Genomic DNA, 20,205 nt, shown 5'->3' on the forward strand with positions numbered 1-20,205 from the left:
AAAGCACAATCTGAGTGGTAATTCTGCTTTAGCTGAGCCCAACTTAGACACTTGTATGTCCTTCAAATTTCAGTTAAGGAAGACTAGCATTCTTGCCTGTCACCATATATGCTGGAGGTGCACATAGCACACATTGTTGGGTGCAGTTTAAAATTATAATAAAAAATAAAAATACCGAAGTTGCAACAAAGTTGAAATGAAATTTAAGAAGCTGATAGAATGAAAATGATACTGTTGCCCGTTCCATTATATTGTAACATAGAAGCTCCCTGACAGACCAGTGAAGAAGGTTCGGGATGAGCAAAAGTATCCTGAACTTCATACCAATAATGAGAAAAAGATGTGTTGGGGTAGGGAGTAGATCAGGGGTGGGCAGTTATTTTGGCTGGAGGGCTGCTTAATAAATGTTGGTAAGCTGTCACGGGTCACAAGGGTAGCTCCATCCCTTGAGAGGTGACCTGCCCCATGGTCACCTTTTGGGGCCAGAAGTCCTGCTCTAGGGTTACCATATGTCCGGGTTTTCCCAGAAATGTCCTCTGTTTTGGCTCCTTGTACTCTGTCCAGGTGAGTTTTTAAAATGCAAGCAAATGTCTGGGTTTTTGTTTTGTGTTTGCTTTAACTTGGGGCTGGGGGCAGCAGGGGAAAGTGATTGGCTGTTGGAGGATCACATGCTCTGCATACGGGGCCCTGACAAGGGAGAGGGCACGCAGCGGGCTGTGGCTTAGGGGTGCAAGGCACTGGCATGGCTGGAGGGTGGCAGGGGGATGCAGGACAGGAGTGCGGGCACTGACAGGGCTGTGGAGGGCAGGGTCTGCGGGTTGGGAGTGCGGGACACCAACAGGGCTGGGGGGCAGGGGGCATATCACTGCCCTTCCCAATCCTATACCTCTTCCTCCTCTCCTTCCCCTCCATCCCTCCCCCCCACAGGTGTCCTCTTTTTTGAAACTGGAAATATGGTAACCCTATCCCACTCCCTAACCCATGACTCCTGCTACCAGAAGTCTCTCCCCTTGCCCAGGAAGGACTTTTTTTGGAGAGGGGGGAGGTTGCTTGGATACTGTGTGGGAGGGTAGGGGGTTTTTGTGGGGGGGGGTGTGTGGCTGAGTGAGTATGTGGTTGTGTGTGTGTAGGTGAGGTTGATGTGTGGGACAGTGTTGGGTGTGTGTGGGTATGGTGGAGGTGGGTGTGGGACAGTGGATGTGTGTTTGTGGAGTGAGGGTGTGTGTGGGTGTGGGATGTGTGTGTGGGGTGTGAGTGTGATTGGGGTGTGGATATGGTGGGGTGGGTTGTGTGTGTGTGTGGAGTGTGGGTGGGTTATGGGTGTATGTGGGCATGGTGAGGTGTGTGGGACAGTTTAGGGTGTGGATATGGTGGGGTTTGTGAGGGGATGTGGGTGCATGTGTGGGGTGTGGTTGGGATGTGGTTGGGGTGTGGTTGGGATGTGGTTGGGTTGGCTGTGTGCCTGTGGGGGGTCTTCCCCCCCCACCTGCTCTTTGTGATGTGGCTGAGCCTGGCCCCTCCACAGGTCGGGGAGTGTGGGGCAGTTCAGCGCTTGGAGCATGCTGCAAAGGGGTGGGGAAGCAGCTGCTGCCCACGTTCAGCAAGAGAAGCCCCTGGAAGAAAGGTGGGGGCAGGGAGGTTAGCTTGGTACCACCGGCTCTCTTGGTCTGTCCCACACCTGCCCAGCGGGGCTGCAGCCAAGCCTGCACTGACTCCTGCTGCTGCTCCCTCCCATCCCATCTGCCTGTCCTGTGCCTGCCCAGCAGGGCAGCACCAAACCCGTGCTGGTGGTGGCTGCTACTGCTGCTTCCACTCCACCTGCTTGTCCCCATGCCTGCCCAGCAGGGCTTTGTGATCAGCTGAGCTCCTTCATGCCTCCCTTCCATCTATATGCTCCCCAGCCCTGCCATGCATAAGCAGAACCAAAGTGAGCTGCAGGCAGAGCCCACCCCTGCCTTGCTCCCCTCAACACTGCAGCTTCTCCTCCCTGCCTGCTGCCCGGAGCGCTGCAGCAGAGACAGGAGGAGGCATTGCAGCAGCTCTGGCCAGTCCGTGTGTCCCAGCTGGGGCTGGAGCTCTCCAGTTGGGGAGGCTGAGAGTGCAGCATATGTTGCTCTAGGCAGTAGCTGGCAGGACTCGGCCCTATGTAGAGTGCAGCAGGTGGGGACGGATACAGTTAATTGATGGATGCTTGCCTGAAGGCTGGATCCAATCAACTGGAGGGCTGGATCCGGCCCACGGGCCATATTTTGCCCACCCCTGGAGTAGATGGTGAGAGGAAGTACTACATTTTCTTGCATATGACATGCTCCCAATAAGACGCACACCTTTGTATTTGGAAGGCAGAAAGTAGCTTTTTTTTTTCCCTTCAGAGTCTGGCTGACTGCATGATACCATGAGTCATCTAGGGAGTGTGACCTCCCAGGGGACAGTCTGGGTGAGGGAGCAGGAACTTCCTGGTGTGGGAGGATCCATTAAGGCGAGGCCCCAGACTCTTTCAAGGGCAATAACAACACTGATCTTTTCTGTAGATAGCTCCTTATATAAGTTTCTGTAAGTAATAATGTGTTTCCACATCACAGGGTTATAGGTTGTAGCCATGTTGGTCTAAGGACATGGACAGACAATGTTCTTTGGGTAAATCTGATATATTATATTAGACCAACTCCAATAGTTGGAAAAATTCTGTGCAAGCTTTTGGGTATAAATACCTGAAATCTGACTTCTTTACTATTCATACCATCCAGGAAGAGCACACACCCAACTGCAGATGCCTTCTCAGCCTGACAAAGGGTATTTATATCCGAAAGCTTGCAAGGAAGAATTTTTCCAACTATTTGAGTTGGTCTAATAAAAGATATCAAATGTACCCAAAGGATCCTGTGACCCCAACTGACTTCCTGCCCTTCGGGCGGGGGGCTGGACTCGATCTTCCGAAGTCCCTTCCAGCCCTGATGTCTATGAAATCTATGAAACTTGTCCACACCACAAGCTGTTCCATAAGATACCACAGACCGCATGCAGTTGCTCATGCACCCTGAGCCAGCTCCGTTGCTGCTTTGTGTACAAGGTACTGTGCTCAGCCAGTGGCTATTAGTGGCCGTGTGAGGGTTAATGCTGGACTTTTCCCCCTTCTGTTTCCTGGGCCAGAAAGAAGTGTCATCCATACTGGCCTTCCCCGCCCCCCCCTCCTTATCCCTCCTGGCCCCGCTCCCTCTCTCTTGATACAGACCCCTGAAGAAGCCTCCCTGAACCAGCAACGCCAGCATGTGGCTCTAGGGCCGTGAGAGAAGACTTTTTGCTGGATGCTGGGCTTTCACTGAGCCCAGGTGGTGCTACTCTCCTCTCACTGTCCTTTATTCAAGCTCTCTCTTTGGGAGGGACCTTTAAGCAAGCAGACAGGAGGCCTTGTGCTTTTACAGACTGCTCAAATTTATTTATGGACTTTCCAGACAGCCATTTTAAAATGAAATGGTGGAAATGATTCATATGGATGCAAATTCACTATCTCTAATATGAGCTATACACTGATATAAACTACTTTAAACTGGTATGCATGTGCCTGCTTTTTGACTTTGCTCTGCTTTAGTTAAAGGAAAAAATGTGTAGACTAGGCCTCATTAGGCTGGTACCTTCCATGAGCTTGGGGCTTGTCTTTTTAGATCCAAGGAGTACAAGATAATCCTTGAGACCTGTGCTTCAGAGTTGCTCACTGGGTGACACTCAGGCAGAAGGGTGGACAGAAGGAAGGAAGAGAAGCCGAAAAGCTGAAAGCTTGTGCAGTATTTTCCTCCGGAGCTGCCTTTCCTGTCTAACAGCCTTCCTTAGCCTGCTATCTGCTTTCTTCTTTCTGTCACTTCTTGCCCTTCCTCTAGCTGGCTTCTAGACATAAAAATAATGAGGTTGGTCCTGCATGAATATTAAGATCACTTACAATATTTTAAGGGGATCTCTGTCTTCTCTGCTTTACACGCCATTTAGTTTTTTAACAGAATCAGTATGACTGGCCATGATTAATATTTTCCTTGCTCAGATTTTCAATAAATTGTACTTAGTCTGACATAGACATGACTGATTTATGAGCAGGCAGGTATCTAAATCTGCCTTAATGTGTTTCTACAGGTTGATTCAAATTCAAGTTGAAGCCAACCAGTATAGATAAAGTGACAAGGAAGCTTCCTGATGCGACTCAAACTTTTTCTTTCCCGCAGACCTTACCCACAGGTTTCCTACTTGTACTGTAAGGTATAAGAAGAGCTAAAATTTATCTGCTCAAAGATGATTACCTTTTTTAACCTCCCCCCTCCCCCCTACCAAAGTAGAACAAGGTTAGGTAAACTGCAATGAACACTGTTCAAGAACAGTAGTATATAATTTGAGAAATCTCTTCACTTTGGTTTAGTGGAGACTATATTCTGCCCCCAGCTTGCTAAGTTGGTAGGTTGGGGAACCAGAATTAGCTATCTTAGCTATGTCCTGAGAGGGCCCGAGTACAAGTGACTTGGTTGCAGGTCTTTGATTTATAGTGTTGGTTTTGCATTATAATCTAAACTGAGGCTAGCAATCTGAGGGCTGCCTTAAATGACACCTGGTGGCTGTGGGTCCCTGTGTCCACCACAGTGGCAGCTGGAACACTGTGTTTTATATGTCAGAGCTGAGCAGGGAATGGTTTTCCTGTCCTGCAAATTATTAGTTTAAAAGTTTATTTTTTCCCATTCTGCATTTGCATTGAAGAAAGATTAAACAAAACAAAACAAAAAGTTGGGTGGGAAGACTGAGGAGAGGAGGCAGGCTCACCTGTGTTAGCATAGTTGTTATTTTGGTGGTCAGGCTGCTTACCTGAGATGTGGGGGACTGATGGTTACACACAGATTCACAGAAGTTTAGGGCTGGAAGGGACCTCATGAGATCATGGGGTCCAGCCCCCCTGTTTTGGGCAGGAAAGACTACTGGGGTCAAATAACCCCAGGAAGGTGCGTGTCCAGTCTCGTTTTGAAGGTCTCCAGGGTAGGTGCCTGCGCGACCACCGCTGGGAGTCTGTTCCAGAGTCTGGGCAGACTAACTTAGGCCAAACAAATTTGAAGCTGTGCCTCCTGTATTCCTAGTGGGTGCCCTAAGTAGTGGGTGCATGTCTTTCTCACTGGGTTCAGTGAGAAATTCGACCTGGAGAGTTGAGAATCATTTCCTGATGAAAGCTTTATTGAAGCTGGCATGTTTCCTGTGTAGAGAGGTGTTTAAATAAATTAGTACTATCCGATGAGAATCTGTTTTGTTGGACGATTCTCGGCCAGCTCTAGATCAGACTGTGATCTTTCCTGCCTATCATTTTAGGAACAACGAGAGGGGGAGGAACTGATTATATTACCTTTCCCCACTTCTGGTGACATGCCTGCCCTGGAAATCCTTAGTGGGAGTGAACTGGGCTACATTCTTCTACTTCTAAATAGCAGAAACAGTATAAAGGGAGTGGTGTGCGCCAGCTCCATTTGTAGTGAACATCAGTGGAAACTGGAGTTTGTATATTGGTCCATCATCACAACTTGCATTAGCTCCAACCCACACCCAGGATAAGTATCTAAGTTGGTCTCAGGACATAGGCAGACAAGGTTATTTGGGTAAATGTGACAACTTTTATTAGACCAAATGAATAGTTGGAAAAAAAATTTCTTTACAAGCACCCCCTTGTGCCTAAAAGCTTGTAAAGAACAATTTTTTTTCTGGCTGTTCAGTTGGTCCAATAAAAGAGAGCACCATTTACCCAAATGACCTTGTATACTTACCCTGCACATCTTTAACATGAACAGAAATGGAACCTTGACTGACTTTCACCTTGTACGTTACTTTCTGGTACCTGTTGGCAATGTTTAATTTTTTAAAATTGTTTTCCCCATTTTCTGTTCGCAATCCCCCACCTATTCACTCTTGGGAACCGTAAAGCCTTATTGCCAGTGTGCAGAGTACTGGGGAGGCTGTGTCTAGAATACTGTGTGCAGTTTTGATAACCTCGGTTCAGGAAAGATATGGTTTCAAACTGGAGAAAGCATAGGGAAAGGGATACCAGGATGATTGTGGGTATGGAGGGCTCTTTTATAAGGCTTGTTTAGCCTCTATATACAGAAAAGCATATGCTTGCTTTCTCTGTTAATGTCCAGAAGATTAAACCTGGGGGATGGCGAAGAACTATTTAAATTAAAGAACAATGTTAGCTCAAGAACAGTTGAGTATAAATTGGTCATGAATTTAGGGTAGAAATGAGCTTTCTAACCATTAGATGAATCCAATTTGGATCAGCTTAGTTTTCTGAGACCGCAGACAGGTGTTAGGTTTGTGCTAAGAGCAAACACCTTTTTCTCAGCATGAAAGGCTAGTATACAGGCATTTTTTCACAGAACAAAACCAGCTGCTCTGTTCTCTTCTAAGCAGTAACTTTGCTGAGAGAGAGGTTTTCTAGTGCCACCTTTTTATGCCTATATGCTTATCTTGGCATCTCTAGGACTCCCAGTCTGCTATCCCTCCCTCCTTGCACCAAGGGGAAAGGAGTGGAGGGAGAGTGCTGGTTCCCATATAACCTACTGGATGGTGAGCTGTCAAGGAGCCCCGAGGAGACCCTGCTGTACCACTTAAACAATGCCTAGGCTGTTCAAACTGGCACCAATTCCCACTGCCATGAGAACTCCCAGTCTTGGGGTTGTTACATGGCAGTGCCAATACCCAGGGCTGTTCAAGAGTATCAGGCTCCCCACCAAGCCCCCTGTGAACAGTCCTGGGAAGCCCCAGAACTGTTCAAACAGCTATCTCCTGGGTGCTGGTAACCACCTCTCCTGAGTTGTTGAGCAGTGGGCCCACACTCCCATTTGTTTTCCTCCTGTTCCCTATGTACCTAAAGAAGGACTTCTTCTTGTCCTTGATTCCTGGTGCTAATCTAAATTTGGTCCCCGTGAACAGTCCTGAGAAGCCCCGGAACTGTTCAGGTGGTGGCATGGCTTCCCACTCCTTGAATATCGCCAGGACTCCCTGGTAGTACTTGAATAGCAGTGCCATTGCCCCCAGTTTTGTGGATGGTTCCGGGTCTCCTTGGGCTTTTGCAGGGGGTGGGGGGAATACCCAGGGATGAGGAGGGTGTGGAGGACTGTTGTTTTTCAGCAGCTGCCAGCTGCTCATTGACAGCCTATCTCCTTCCCTGGCAGGGGAGAAGGCAAGCTGTCAAGGACTGGACACCTTGGCAGGGGAATTGGGGGTCAAGGAGCAACCCTGCTATTACTCCCTTGCTAGAGAGCTCACAAAGTCCACAGCTTTCCACCATGTTAGCATGGCACTAGAAATTTTTGGCACTCATACTGAATGTCTGTCCATAGCCTAAGTGTTGATGTAAAAGACCTCAGCCATATGAGCAGGCAGCTGCTAAACAGAAGGGGTAGTTATGAATAGTGCTGTCAAATGGACTGACATACTTTTTTCTCCAGTGTTTTACTCTCAGTAATTGGAGCTGTTAATTTGATCAGTAATGGGCAAGAAGAGTGGCTCAGTTGGTCGTTTTTATTTGTATTTTTTAATTGATAAATATTTTACCTGGTCATTTAATGAAAGCTAACTGCAAGCTAGAATAAGGTTATTTCCTAGGAAAGGTAATTTTCCTTCTGACTGGGGAAAAAACAAATAGGGACCTGGTTCTATTGAAATGCATTATGAGAATTATCTCATTTTATCCAGGCTATTGTTGAATAAGAAGTAAATGTAATGTAGCAATTTGTCAAACATTTACAAAACAACTGAATTATAGTTAAAAATGGTGTGGTATAAAATAAATGGCATAAAAATAGAACATGTGTAAACAGTGTTTTCCTGCCTCTAAGTAGACTGCCTTATTAACCACTGTAGTACAAGGAAATACAACATTAAAGTTAAAACTGTGTGAATTAAAAACATTAAATTGGAATTCTCCTTCCTTTCACTTTCTTGAGGTCTGACTCTTCCCTATTGTGCTGTGTCATGGTGCGGGGTCCCCAGGGACGGCCGTGATGTCCTTAGGGCTCCGTGACCATGCCGGCTTCACGCTACGGGCACCTTCTAACCTTGCCTGCCATGCCTTGCTGGTGAAAATAATAAATAGGGAGGCTGCCCTTGAGTTGCAGCTAAGTCACAGTCCTGATGGACGCCCTCTAAACCCTGTGGGTTTTTGGACTCCTTGATGGGTCCCACTCTTGGTAGATGACTCACTTGATGGACCACGCTCTTGGTAGGGACACCCCAAGCCTTATGGGCTAGATGTGTGGCTCCAAAACCTCCCCTTTACTAAGCTCCATGCCTCATAGGTGGTAATTAAATGTTGTCCCTTTTTATAAGGCCTCAAAATAGCTTTGCCTCCCAGTGTCACTAGGCCCTGGGCCCCTGTAGTGGTGCCCTCTCTGGTGCTGGGGTCTCTATAGCCCCTGTAGCGGCATCTTCTTTGGTATGGGGCTTCCTGCAGCCCTATCTCCATGCCCTTGCTGGTGCTGGGCTCGCTGCAGCCCTAATGAGGCCTTCTTCTCCCCAAATAGCCTCATCCCAGTCCACCAGTGTACAAACAACAACCAAATATGAGCACCTGGGCTATAACATAATACAAACAGTGCAGGGTGCATTCTGTCCCTTAAGAGACAAACTCCTCCCTGACCCTTAAGTGCCCCACAGCCCAGGGTACGTGATGAGCTCCTGGAGCCCCATTAGTCCTGTAAGCAGCATATTGGGCGGCCACAGCGTCTCTGGGCAGTTCTTCTCTGCCGGAGCTCCTTTGCCTGGTAGCTGCTGGGGAACTAACAGTCTCCAGTTCCAGCTCCGAGGCTTATATATGCCCAGGGTCCTGCTGCTTTCTGGTCAGCTGACTGGGTGCGGGTGTAGGCTAATTCCCTTGTTATCCTGCTGCCATGGGAACCTGCAGCTGTGGAGGTTCTGTCGGGCTCCTGGGGCCCCCTCTCTAGGCAGTTTCTGCCCTTGGTGCCCTGCGATGGGCTGATTTATTTATTTTTTAACCCATGCATGTAAATAGTGCTTTGTAAACGTAGAAAAACTTCCCAGGATATTAACTGCTTAGTTTTGTCTCCAGGATTACAATATGAAGTCTGGGATATTACAGAGTCTCTTTCTGGGTCAGTTGTACTTCTTTAGAGTAGTGGAGAAAGGAGTAGCAGAGATCTTTAATCTAGGAAAGCAGCATAGGAAAAAAAGTGACTGCGGATTCCTTCTCTTCTGTGCCCAAGAAGCAATCCCTATAGGCCTCTAAGTCAGTGATTCTCAACCTATTTGCCATAATAGGCCATGTCCACACAGCTTACTTTCTGTGTGGCTTCAAGTCAGCAGGACTGGATGGATTACACCTGAGAGTGCTGAAGGAATTGGCTAGAGTCATTGTGGGACCATTGGTGAAGCTTTTTGAAGACCTGTGGTGCTCAAGAGAGGTCCTAGAAGACTAGGAAAGTGGCAATGTGGTGCCAGTCTTTAAGAAGTGGGGTGGGGGGAATATCTGGGAAACTAGGCTGGTTAGTTTGAATGTTGGTACTGGGTAACATTTTGGAAAAAATTATCAAGAAGTCCATTTGTGAGAGACTGACAGAAGATATGATGCTGAAGGATAGGCATGACTCTTCAGGGTGTTTGTGCCTGAAACCTTGCAAAGAACAATTTTTCCAACTATTTAGTTGGTTTAATAAAAGATACCGCATTTACCCAAAGAACCTTGTCTGCCTATGTCCTTGGACCAACATGGCTACAACCAACATCCCCGAAAGAAGGAGAAGTGCAAAATTGTGCCTTTGGGATGGAATAATTTCATACAAAAATACAGACTGGGCAAGGAGTAGTTAGGCTCTAGTACTGCAGAGAAGTATCCGGGGGTTACAGTGGACCAGAAGCTGAATATGAGCCAGCAGCGTGCTCTTGTTGCACAAAAGACCAACGGTATATGGGTTGTACTAACAGGAGCATTGCTTGTATATCAAAGGATGTGATTCTTTCTCTTTGTTCAGCTTTAGTGAAGTCTGACCTGGAGCACTGTGTCCAGTTTTGGGCCCCACGCTTCAAGAAGGATGTGGACAGACTGGAAAAAATCCAGCAGAGTGACAAAATATTAGAAGCCTGGGAAGCCAGACCTACTATGAAAGAACCAGAGTTATTAGTCTGGAGATGATAAAGATTGAGGGAGAATTTGGTAACAGTCTTCAAATACCTGAAAGGGTAGAGAGGATGTAGATAGATTATTCTCTGGAGCTACAGGGAACAGAACTAGCAGCCATGTCCTCAAGCTTCAACAGAGAAAATTTAGGTTTGGAGATTAGGAAGAAGTTTCTGATTATGAGGGTGGTAAAGCACTGGAGCAGGCTACTCTAGCAAAATTATGGAATCTGCATCCCTGGAAATTTTCAAGAGCAGTTTGAATGGGATCATTTAGTCTGAGATGATTCTGCCTTGAGAGAGGCCCTAGACTAGATGACCTTGTGAAGTCCCTTCCAGTGGAAAGGATCCCTACCAACCTTACTTTCTCATGATCCTGTGATACATGTCATGTATTAGTTCCCATAAGTTCTATGTAGTAGAGCCAAAAGTGTTGGAGGAGTATTCGTTTCCCTCTGGATGGTAGGGTCTTTGTTCTCATTGAGTTCTTTGCACCTACCCCATGTCAAAAGAGTAAAATCTGTGTTTTGGACTGGTTTAGTTCAGAAATTTTCAGGTTCTCAGATTAACTTGGTCAATAGCATAACTAGGGGTGGGCCAGCAGAGCAGCCCCAGGCCCAGACTTGAAGGACGTGTAAAATGGGTGATGGCTGTTGTTGTCCAGCCACTGCCATTGCTGTGGCATGAAAGCAACTTTTTATACCTCTGAATTTGGTTTTCAGTGCTGTATGGTACAATCCCAAAGTTGACTGTGCAGTCACGTCCCACTCTTCACAGGTAGACTTTTGGAAGGAATCGACTCTTCTGTATAGCAGTGCTTGCTAGACTCCCAATAGTGTAACTTGATTCAGTGTGGGTTTTCTTTTTTTCTTCCTTAACGTTCCCTGTATGTGCAGTTTTGACAGCAGACTCTGAATTTTCCCTTGATATCTGTACAGCTGAAAGTTGAGAGAGTGCTGTAGAATTTTATGGTCATAGATCAGTCTTGTATTACTAAGATCATGTTTGTGAGAAGAGTCTTTCACAAATTCATTAATAGAAAAAGAAAGCGTTTCCCTGACAATTGCCTTCACTGCCTCTGTTCATCTGGATGTTATGGACGAAGTCTAAGGCAGAAATAGAAATGACGCTAGAAATGATGAATTTCTAACTTGCATTAATCCTTTTTTATTATTACTTTTGGCTACTGCTGAGAGAAAAGAATGACTGGTAGGGATACACAGTGATGAATACTTACAATGCGTAATCCTACTACTTGCATTTAAATCTATCAATATAGTTTGCCTTTTACATAAAACGATCAGGGTTTTATGCTGGAGTCTGAAATACTAGAACTGGGTTGCTGTTACAGCTGTATATTATGATGCAGCAAATCTTACTGATGATAAAGCCTTCACAGCCTATTACTGATAGAATATGCAGTAAAATGAATTGCAGATGATATCGACTACTAGAATAAATGTAAAAGTAAATGTAATGAAAAATGAGCCCATTTTGTTTCTGAAAAGAAAATGTTAAATAAACACTTACATTTTGAAAAGTTTGAGAGGATATTTGTAAATTAGTGTGCCTCTTCTAAATATACGCACAAATAATGTTATTAACAGTGACCTAGTACATAATGTAAGAATAATATACATTAATTACAAAATGCATGTAACTAATTAGATGACGTGGTTGTATATTACATAAATATTAGTGCCGTGCACTAACTGAACATCTAGAAGCCTTCTTGTTAATTCTGTAATGCTGTTAAATGTTTGCATGATATAAATGATGTCACTCTGAAGGCTTCCAGCCTATGAGGCAACCACCCATAGCTGTAACAATCTTATTTTTTATGTGGAAATTTGTGTGTACATGCAGGTGTCTGTTTTGATTTATATATGTACATCAGCTTCTCTTGCACGTGCATGTATGTGCGCACGTACACACAAACATTTTGTGCATGCTGCTTTAGCGGGGATTCGAGAGATCTGTTTGCCGTGGAAAAGCATGGAATTTATGTTTGTACGGAGAATCTTTAGAATCGCTAGGGGTGGGGAGGGGGAACTTACTGACAATAAAATGCTGGCTCCCCAGTGTCCCCAGTGGGAGCCAGTGGTTCTCATGGCTGCTGCGGCAATCCACAGCAGAGGAGAAGCCGCCGGCATGCAGGGAAGCAGCCAAGATGTCTGTCCTCCCTCTGCTGCCGGTTGGCCGAGATGGTTGCCAGTTATGCTGCCTGTCCCCTCCAATCAGCAGCCCTTGACCAATCAGTGGCAAGGGGCGGGGTCACCTGAAGGGTAGCCCTCTTGGCCAGTCAGCCTTATGGGGAGGGCTTACCATGAAAAAGTGTGGATTTTTATGGCTTTTAATTGGATAATTTTGGTTTTTTTATTATGGAAAATGAGGATCCCTACTTACCAGTCAGCGTGCCCCAGTGTGTCCCATGCCACACCCATGCCAGTTGTGGCACACATGCCACATGTTGGCCACCTATACAATCATCAGTATTCAATCAGTGTCACCAAAGTCCTGTCCAGGCACTCTAAGCTAGTCCGTTGTAAATTGAATGAGGGAGAGAGAGACTCTCCTGTTTCCTGGCCAAGAACCAATGTAAAATTACATATACAGCAGAGGTAACCCCATCTCCACTTCACAGTCAGGGAGTATCAGTGAGGGAAAATATAGTTTACAGTGAACTATTGTGAATATGATAGGTTATAATAATGCCAAATACAGAACTGTAAATGGCTAGAAAAGAATATTAATTCTGCAGGAGCATTGGTATCGAATAAAAGCCAGAGCTAAGTGTAACTCTGACTGTGGTTGAATACAGTCAATTTATTAGTGGGATAATTTGGGTAGGTGAGAGATACAAAGGCACACGCATGTGTTAAGGCCACAGAAAGCCATGCCTGTGATGTTTTTTTTGCTGCTTTAAACAGTACCTGGTATGAAAGGGTGGGAGCAAGAGGAGGTGGGGAACTGGCTTAGAGTAGGATTATTATGAAATGCCTGAAATACTTTGGGGATTGTGAATTTTAATACTGTTTGCGTGAGAACAACTCTGTGTAATATCTCTGTAGGTTAACTGCTGTATTAGTATATTAAGATAATGTAGGGATTATGACAAACTAGGAAAAGCCATGAAATCCATACTGAAGTCTGCTGATGTCTCGAGTCACCACGGTGGCTATTCCAAGCATGTGACAATAATGTAAATGATGGTGAGAGTAGGAGTTCCATGAATTCGAACTTTGTCAAATTAACATGCGTTTTATAATCCTCCATGAAAATTATTCAGTAGGAGGATACTGTATCCTTGTATGGGGCTTGTTTTTCAGCTCTGCGGTTTCTATGCCTCTGGTTATAGTATTTAGTGGAAACAAGGCTCTTCTGTCTCACTGAATAGTAGTAATAAGTCATCTTTGATAACCACATTTGCAGGTGGTTGCAGATTTGTTAGTAACATAGCCAGACTAGAGATTATACTTTTTGTGGCTGAAATGCTTTCCAAGTGCAGTGAGTAAGTGCTACTTGACCAGTTTGTAAGGCACTAATCCTGCGTACCAGTGAGACTGTGAAAACATAATAAAGTACTAATAAGGGCAGATACTAACTACACCCTTCTGGAAGAAGGAGAATCAAAGATGAGTACTATTCTTACACACACAATTAGCTAGGTGTAACACAAGCAGAACTGGTCCACAGATGGTGACAAGCCCTAAGTAACACCCAGCCAAAGTCTGTCTATATATTGTAGTATATTTACTTGAAACTATTTTGGACTTTATTTCTAGAATCCTGTATTTGCATGTAGTGTTGGGGGTAGGAGTCTCCTTGAGCAGAATATGGATGAATATCTCAATTTTAATCCTTTATGCAAATTTTTGTGAACATGTAGTCTTGGTTCTGCAATTTATTTTCAGTAATTTGACATTTAGAACATTAATTATCCTATGCCTCATCTAGTTGATAAGACCATTACTATAAAATGGGTGTATAAAGTCACAGGGTCATAGGAAAGTAAGGTTGGAAGCATAGGTGGAAGGAGAACATGTTGGGGGGGGGAGGGGCTGAGCATGTGCACGCGTGTGCGCCTCTGGGTGAGAGTCTGTGGGGGATGGGGAGGAAGGAAAGGGGCTGGGGCTGGGACCAGGCAGGGGTCAGGAGGTAGCTGAGCCATGTAAGGCCCAGAATTGGGGCTGGGATCTGCTGTGGCTGCCCTTTCCCCTGCACTCAGGGTTGTTTCCTGGTGCCGGCGCCAACAAAACCTTTGCCCCCTGGCTGCCTCTCGGCTCTGGCTCCACACCACTTGGGGGGACATGGAGCAGGGAGCGAGAGTGGGGCAGCTTCAGCTGTGCCCCCTGGGCTGGAGGGGATGGAGCCCCCAGGACTGCCATGCCCACCATGCCAGGCCCTGCACAGTCGGGATGGGGTGGGACATAGGATGGAGCCAGGGGCGTGGGGAGGGGGTCGTGGCTCCCACTGTTGCACATGTCCCAGCAGACATGGGGGGTGCATGCCCCTGACTTGCACAGGGCAGGGCGGGGCAGCTGCTGTGGGCTGGGACCAAGGCAGTGCTGGGCTCTTCCGGTGGGGAGGGGAAGGGCATGCTATACTGGGGTGGGTGGCGGTGGTACTGGGAAGGGAGGTCAGGTGTGTTATCCTGACTCTTGGGGTGGCTGCAGCAGCCCTCCCCACCCGTAGCCTCCCTCCCAGTGCTGCTGCCAGCCGCTCCCAGCGTAGCATGATCCTCTCCCACTGGGAGAAGCCCGGCATAGCCCTGGCCCATAGCAGCAGCCTGCCCCGCACAGATTGGGGGCATGCCCCCCCCATGCCTCCTGGGGTGTGTGTAGCAGCAGGAGCCATGCTGCCTGGATGAGCTGCTCACCACTCAGTCTCATGCTGCCTGCTGGGCAGTACCTGCCTCTCCCCTGCTGCACCCACCAGAAGCCCTCAGCCTAGTTTCCTCGCAGCCCTACGGCTGCTCCATGTTTGTGGAGGCTAAGCCCTGTTAGCCCCCCACTTCTGCCGCCTGTGGTTGGAAGGGACCTCACAAGGTCATCTAGTTCAGTCCCGTGCTCAAGGCAGGATCACCCTTGACTAAACTGTCCCAGCCAATGCGCATCTCATCTGCTCTTGAAACTCTCCAAGGATGGAGATGCCACAGGTCCTCTAGGTGGCCTGTTCTTATGCTTCACCCTCCCCAGAATCAGAAAGGTCTTTCTAATCTCCAATCTAAATTTCCCCTGCTATAGTTTGAGGCCGTTGCTCCTAGTCTTGTCCCCTGTGTTCATGAGAAAAGTCTACCTCCATCCTCGTTCTATTGCCCTTTATGTTGTAGAACCTTGCTAATTTCCATTTTCTTGGTCTCCCCATTTCATAATTCACATACTATTAAATCTTTAACTACACTTTCTAGTACCGTGCTGCAGAGAGATTTCAGATTATGGCTTTCAAGTGGGATTGGTTAATTATATAAAATGTGGTATGAGTACTAAATAGTGAAGTTTTACTTGCTCAAAAAAACCCTTATTAGAAAGCATTTACTAATATAAAGTGATTTATGACCAGACATCCTGGCTGTCTGATTTAAAAAAAAATCCCAGATTTTCAGGTTAAAAAAAGTAACCCAAAATCCACATTTTTCCATGATTAAAATGAAATGCTACTTATATAGTGGTATATTTTTCCATGATCATGGGAAAGTGTGGATTTTGGGTTACTTTTTTTAACCTGAAAATTGGGGATTTTTTTTAATTGGAGAAAACCAGGGATCCTGGTTATGACAAACCGAAAACATACAGCATGTGGTAAATATCCAAGATACATTTTGTTATGAGGTATTCACTTGTTTTATAAAAATTGTGAGTCTATGTTAGTGTTTTCACAGTAACTTTTACATTTTTGCAGGATTATTATACTTTTAGCAGGGGTATGCTATAGAAGCTCTTTGTTGGCTACCCCTCAGAAGAATTTCCAAGGTTGTTTAATATTAATAAAGTAGTGTTAGGTCCTTGGATAAATTGCTTTTTTAAGAGCAAGGTGGTGATGGCAGTTTATTACATTCTTTGTAACTGTATAATAACCTCCTAAGTCGTCTTTCTGATGCAAAGCGCCTTTGGAGTAAGGGAAACTGAGGCAAATATATTAAACTAGTATTTTGAGTCTTTCAAGGATTGTTTTAAAAATGCTTCAGCAATGACATTTGCTGAAGTAGTGGCATTTATTACAAAGCTTATCATGAAGCCTGTAATATGCAGAATCTCCCAGGAGATCTTATAGAATGTCAGTCGACTTCTGTAATGAAATTGGATTTTTCATTAAGGTGAGCTACAGTCAGTTCCTTGCAGGCAAATTTTAAATCTTTTATCTTCTCATCTTATATAAGTTTCTCTTAACATACCGTGCCTGCAGCAGGTTCTTCTACACTAAGGAAACATTGAACATTCATGCCAGACATTTTTGCACACTTGAAAGTGTTTTCAGTTTAGAAGATAAATTGCATGGGCCAATATAAAAACACGTTTAACTTTCTTGGTTTTCTCTTGGCTGACTTCTATTCTGGAGAAATTATTCAAGCTCTTAGGCGAACCCCCTCCCCCCCAACTATCCCTTTCTCTCTCTGTTAGATCTCTTTTATCTATGCGGAAGATACATTTTTTGCTTGAACATGTTTAATTATTAAACAAACAATATGATCTATTTTTACATGACCCTGGTATCTTTGTTGTGAAACATAGTTACACCATGCAATGAGAGCATGTGGCTGTTCTGGATATTCCTTTTTTCTACTTCCTTGCTTTGCATGTATACTGTAAGATACCTTGCAAGATAAGGGAACAGATACATAATTAATTTCATGAGACTGTTTATCATGAGAAACATGGAGACAAGTGCTTGTATAGAAAAATGATTAAACAGTTTGTGTTGGCTGTTGCTAATAAGTAAACAGTACTTCCTGTAGCAAACATGGGAAATGGTGGGGAGCAGGTCAAACCAGTTCTCGTTCATTTTATAGTTTCTCATTGTGTTGGTGGACCATATATCCTCATGGTAAGTATAAAAGCATTTTCTATCAGAATATTTTTAGCAACATAGCATGTTGAGAAGATGAACACTAGAAATTGGCTACTCCGGAGGATTTTACAGAGACCCTCAGTATGAAAAGCATTGGAGCTAAATAGAGGTACACCGATACATCAGTCTAATATTGGCTTGATATAGCTAATAATTTGGTCGATAAATTCCCGTGGATGCCTGCAGCTGGAGTGCAGCACAAAGGCAGTGAGGAGCGCAGCCTTGCAGCCTGAAGAGCGGTGTTCAAATTAGAAAGTCTGTTTTGGTGGAAGAGGTGTAGGGGGGCAGATCAGGGCCCCTGCGGTGAGGGAGGGAGTGGGTCTGGGGCTGAGGCAGGCACTGCCCAGATGAGGTGGCCTGGGGCAGGGCGTGGGACAGAGCCACAGTTTGTCTGAGGGGTGTGGGGGAGGCGGTGGTAGCTCGCGCCACTTAATGCACCCTGGGATGGTATGGGGGCGGGGGGCATGTGTCCCTGGATCTGTGCGGGGCAGGGTGGGGTGAGCTGCAGCTGCGGGCTGGGGTTGGGGCTGCGCCAGGCTCTTCCCAGCGTCTGGGGAGGGGGTTGGGCTGGGGCTGTGCTCAGGACAGGCAGCAGTGGCACTGGGAGGAGGCTACAGGGGAACTACGGTGAATTTTGAGGTGGCAGCAACCCCCCCCCCTTTAGTCCCTCTCTTAGCACTGCTTCTGCCCGCCCCAAATGCAGTCCAGCCCAGCCCAACCCCCTGCCGGGAAGAGCCCCCAGCCCACTGCTGCAGCATGCCCTGCCCTGTGCAGATCTGGGGGGCATACACCACCCAGGCCCTCCTGGGGTGTGCACAGCAGCAGGAACTGTCCCACTCCTTGCATTCTCCGGACAAGCCACAGCTCCATCCTGCGCCTGGGCCCGGCCCAGCTGGGTAGCCCCTGCCCCAACCCCACTCCTCCCTCACTACAGGGGCCTTGATCTGCCCACCCCTTCCCTCTGCCCTCCCCTTCCACTACAACAGACTTACCAGCTGCATGCAGCTCTTCAAGCTGCCCGGCTGCGTATTGGAAATTGGATCAGTACCGACCGACACGCCTCCTTAAAAATGGCTACTGGTATCGGCTACCGAAATCTCTATCAGTGTAGTCGAAGAGCTAAAGATTATTGGGAGATTCAGAGCTGTAATAAAAAATGGAATAAAATTGATTCAGTATGAAGCACTGTTGGGTAAGAAAAATAAAACAGTGGTTCATGATCTCATGTACGAGGCACATATGGGATACTTATAGATGTAACCCCCTCCCTCCCACCCCCAAAGTGTCACTTTAGTTTAAACTTGGTGCATCCCCATGCTGAGCCCAGTGCATGCCCAGAAGAGGCATTGCAGTAGCTGGACCTGGCTCACCCAACATCTGTATAGATCAGGCAATTTAGTTGGGCTTTTTTGGTGCTTTTTGAATCGGCTGTTAGATAAAAGCTCCAAAAAGCCCCGCTGAAGCATGCGATTTATATAGATGCTGCGGAGTCAGGTTGAAGTAACTCTTCCAGTAAAGCAATTTTTCTGTTCTTTTCCCCATGTCTGTGACCAGCCGTAGTGAATCGGAAACAGTCCGTGGCAATTTTTTCAGGCCCCAGTTGCAACTATTGGATAATAACTAGTACTTTGTTTAAGAAAATAAAATAGATGTACTTATGAGAGTATTTCAGAAAGTAACAGCAGTTTTGAAATGAAACCATTTTGTATGCCATGAGTGGGAAACTACAGGGCAGCAGGGAAGACTAAAGCTTCATTGTCAGATCATTGTTTACAACTGTATGGAGAAATGGTGCGATCCAGTAAGTGATCGTTGATTACAAAATGGTTTTATTTTTGAAACTGTCATTATTTTCAGAAACACCCTTGTAGATAGGCAGCCTGACCTATGCATAAACACAGGGGTGGATCCAGGGGAGGGGTGCAGTTGCACCCCCACCCCTTTGATTCCAAATTCAAAACAAATTGTCTAGCAGTATAGCATTTCTCTTCATCCAGCAGTGAGGGAGTCACTTGACTTCATGGCTCATTATAATCTACCTGATTCTTTCAAAGCTCCTCATTCTGTGAGTGTTAAATGTCCCTCTCTTTTTTAATGGTATTAATCTATTAATCAAGATACTCTTTTCTCTGCAATTCTGCAGTCTTAGTTCCTCTTATAAATTATATCTCCTCTTTCACAGTGCTGCAGACTGCTTTTAACTCTGGCTAGAAACATGAACTGAGGTGTGGAAACATTTTAATTTGTATGAAAATAACTTTCAGTGAAGTATTGGGTGGACTGTCAAAATGCTCAAGATTTTGTTTTGTTGATCTGAGAGAGATGGACATTTAATCCTAATGACTATAGGACTAAAGAAACGGTATTTTAAAATTATTTTTTGCTTAGCTTGTTCTGTTTTTTAATACAAAATGTATCATGTAGCAAAGTAATCCACATTTCTAGTAAAGTTGCATTGGTTTTGCTCTGGTCTTAAACTGAATTGTATAAGCCTAGGCCGTTGGTATTTTAGTAAAGCTTCTAGTTTCCTTTTGTAACTAGTAAAAGTATGTGTTGTATTAATTGCAGTGATGCATCACACCATTTGCACCTCCTTTGCAGAACTGTGCATGAAAATGTTTAATTTGGAGTTGCTTTCAAGTCCTGGTAGTGCTCACGTTTTGCAGGCTTTCTGGACAGATTAGTTCTGTCAATTCTGAATAATATGTTTTGCCCATTTTGTCCAGGAAAAGGTTGCCAGCAACTATCTAAAGTTTTATCTTATTAAATATTTCAGAGAGATGCATGGTTCTAGCAATAAACTTAGTACACATACCATGACTGAGGAAGATTGATCAAGAACTTCCAGATTTGTTTTTAGCTACGGCATGGGTTTGAAGTCTGGTGGCCTGTATGATGTCTACAGGGATTTCAAACTGCATTTTTTTCCTAAAGGAATAAATTTGAAAATAGGATGCCTAAATTCTGTGTGCGGTTTTTTTTTTTTTTTTT

General features: G+C 45.5%; 1 protein-coding gene across 1 annotated transcript in view; it reads left to right on the plus strand.

The window, feature by feature from the left end:
- The window catches only part of USP6NL (USP6 N-terminal like), a 172,499-nt gene that overhangs the window by 27,744 nt on the left and 124,550 nt on the right, over positions 1-20,205 (plus strand). The window lies entirely within an intron of this gene.

Source organism: Crocodylus porosus, unplaced genomic scaffold (genome assembly GCF_001723895.1).
Source record: "Crocodylus porosus isolate Cpor-Errol unplaced genomic scaffold, CroPor_comp1, whole genome shotgun sequence".
In the NCBI taxonomy this organism is placed as follows: Eukaryota; Metazoa; Chordata; order Crocodylia; family Crocodylidae; genus Crocodylus; species Crocodylus porosus.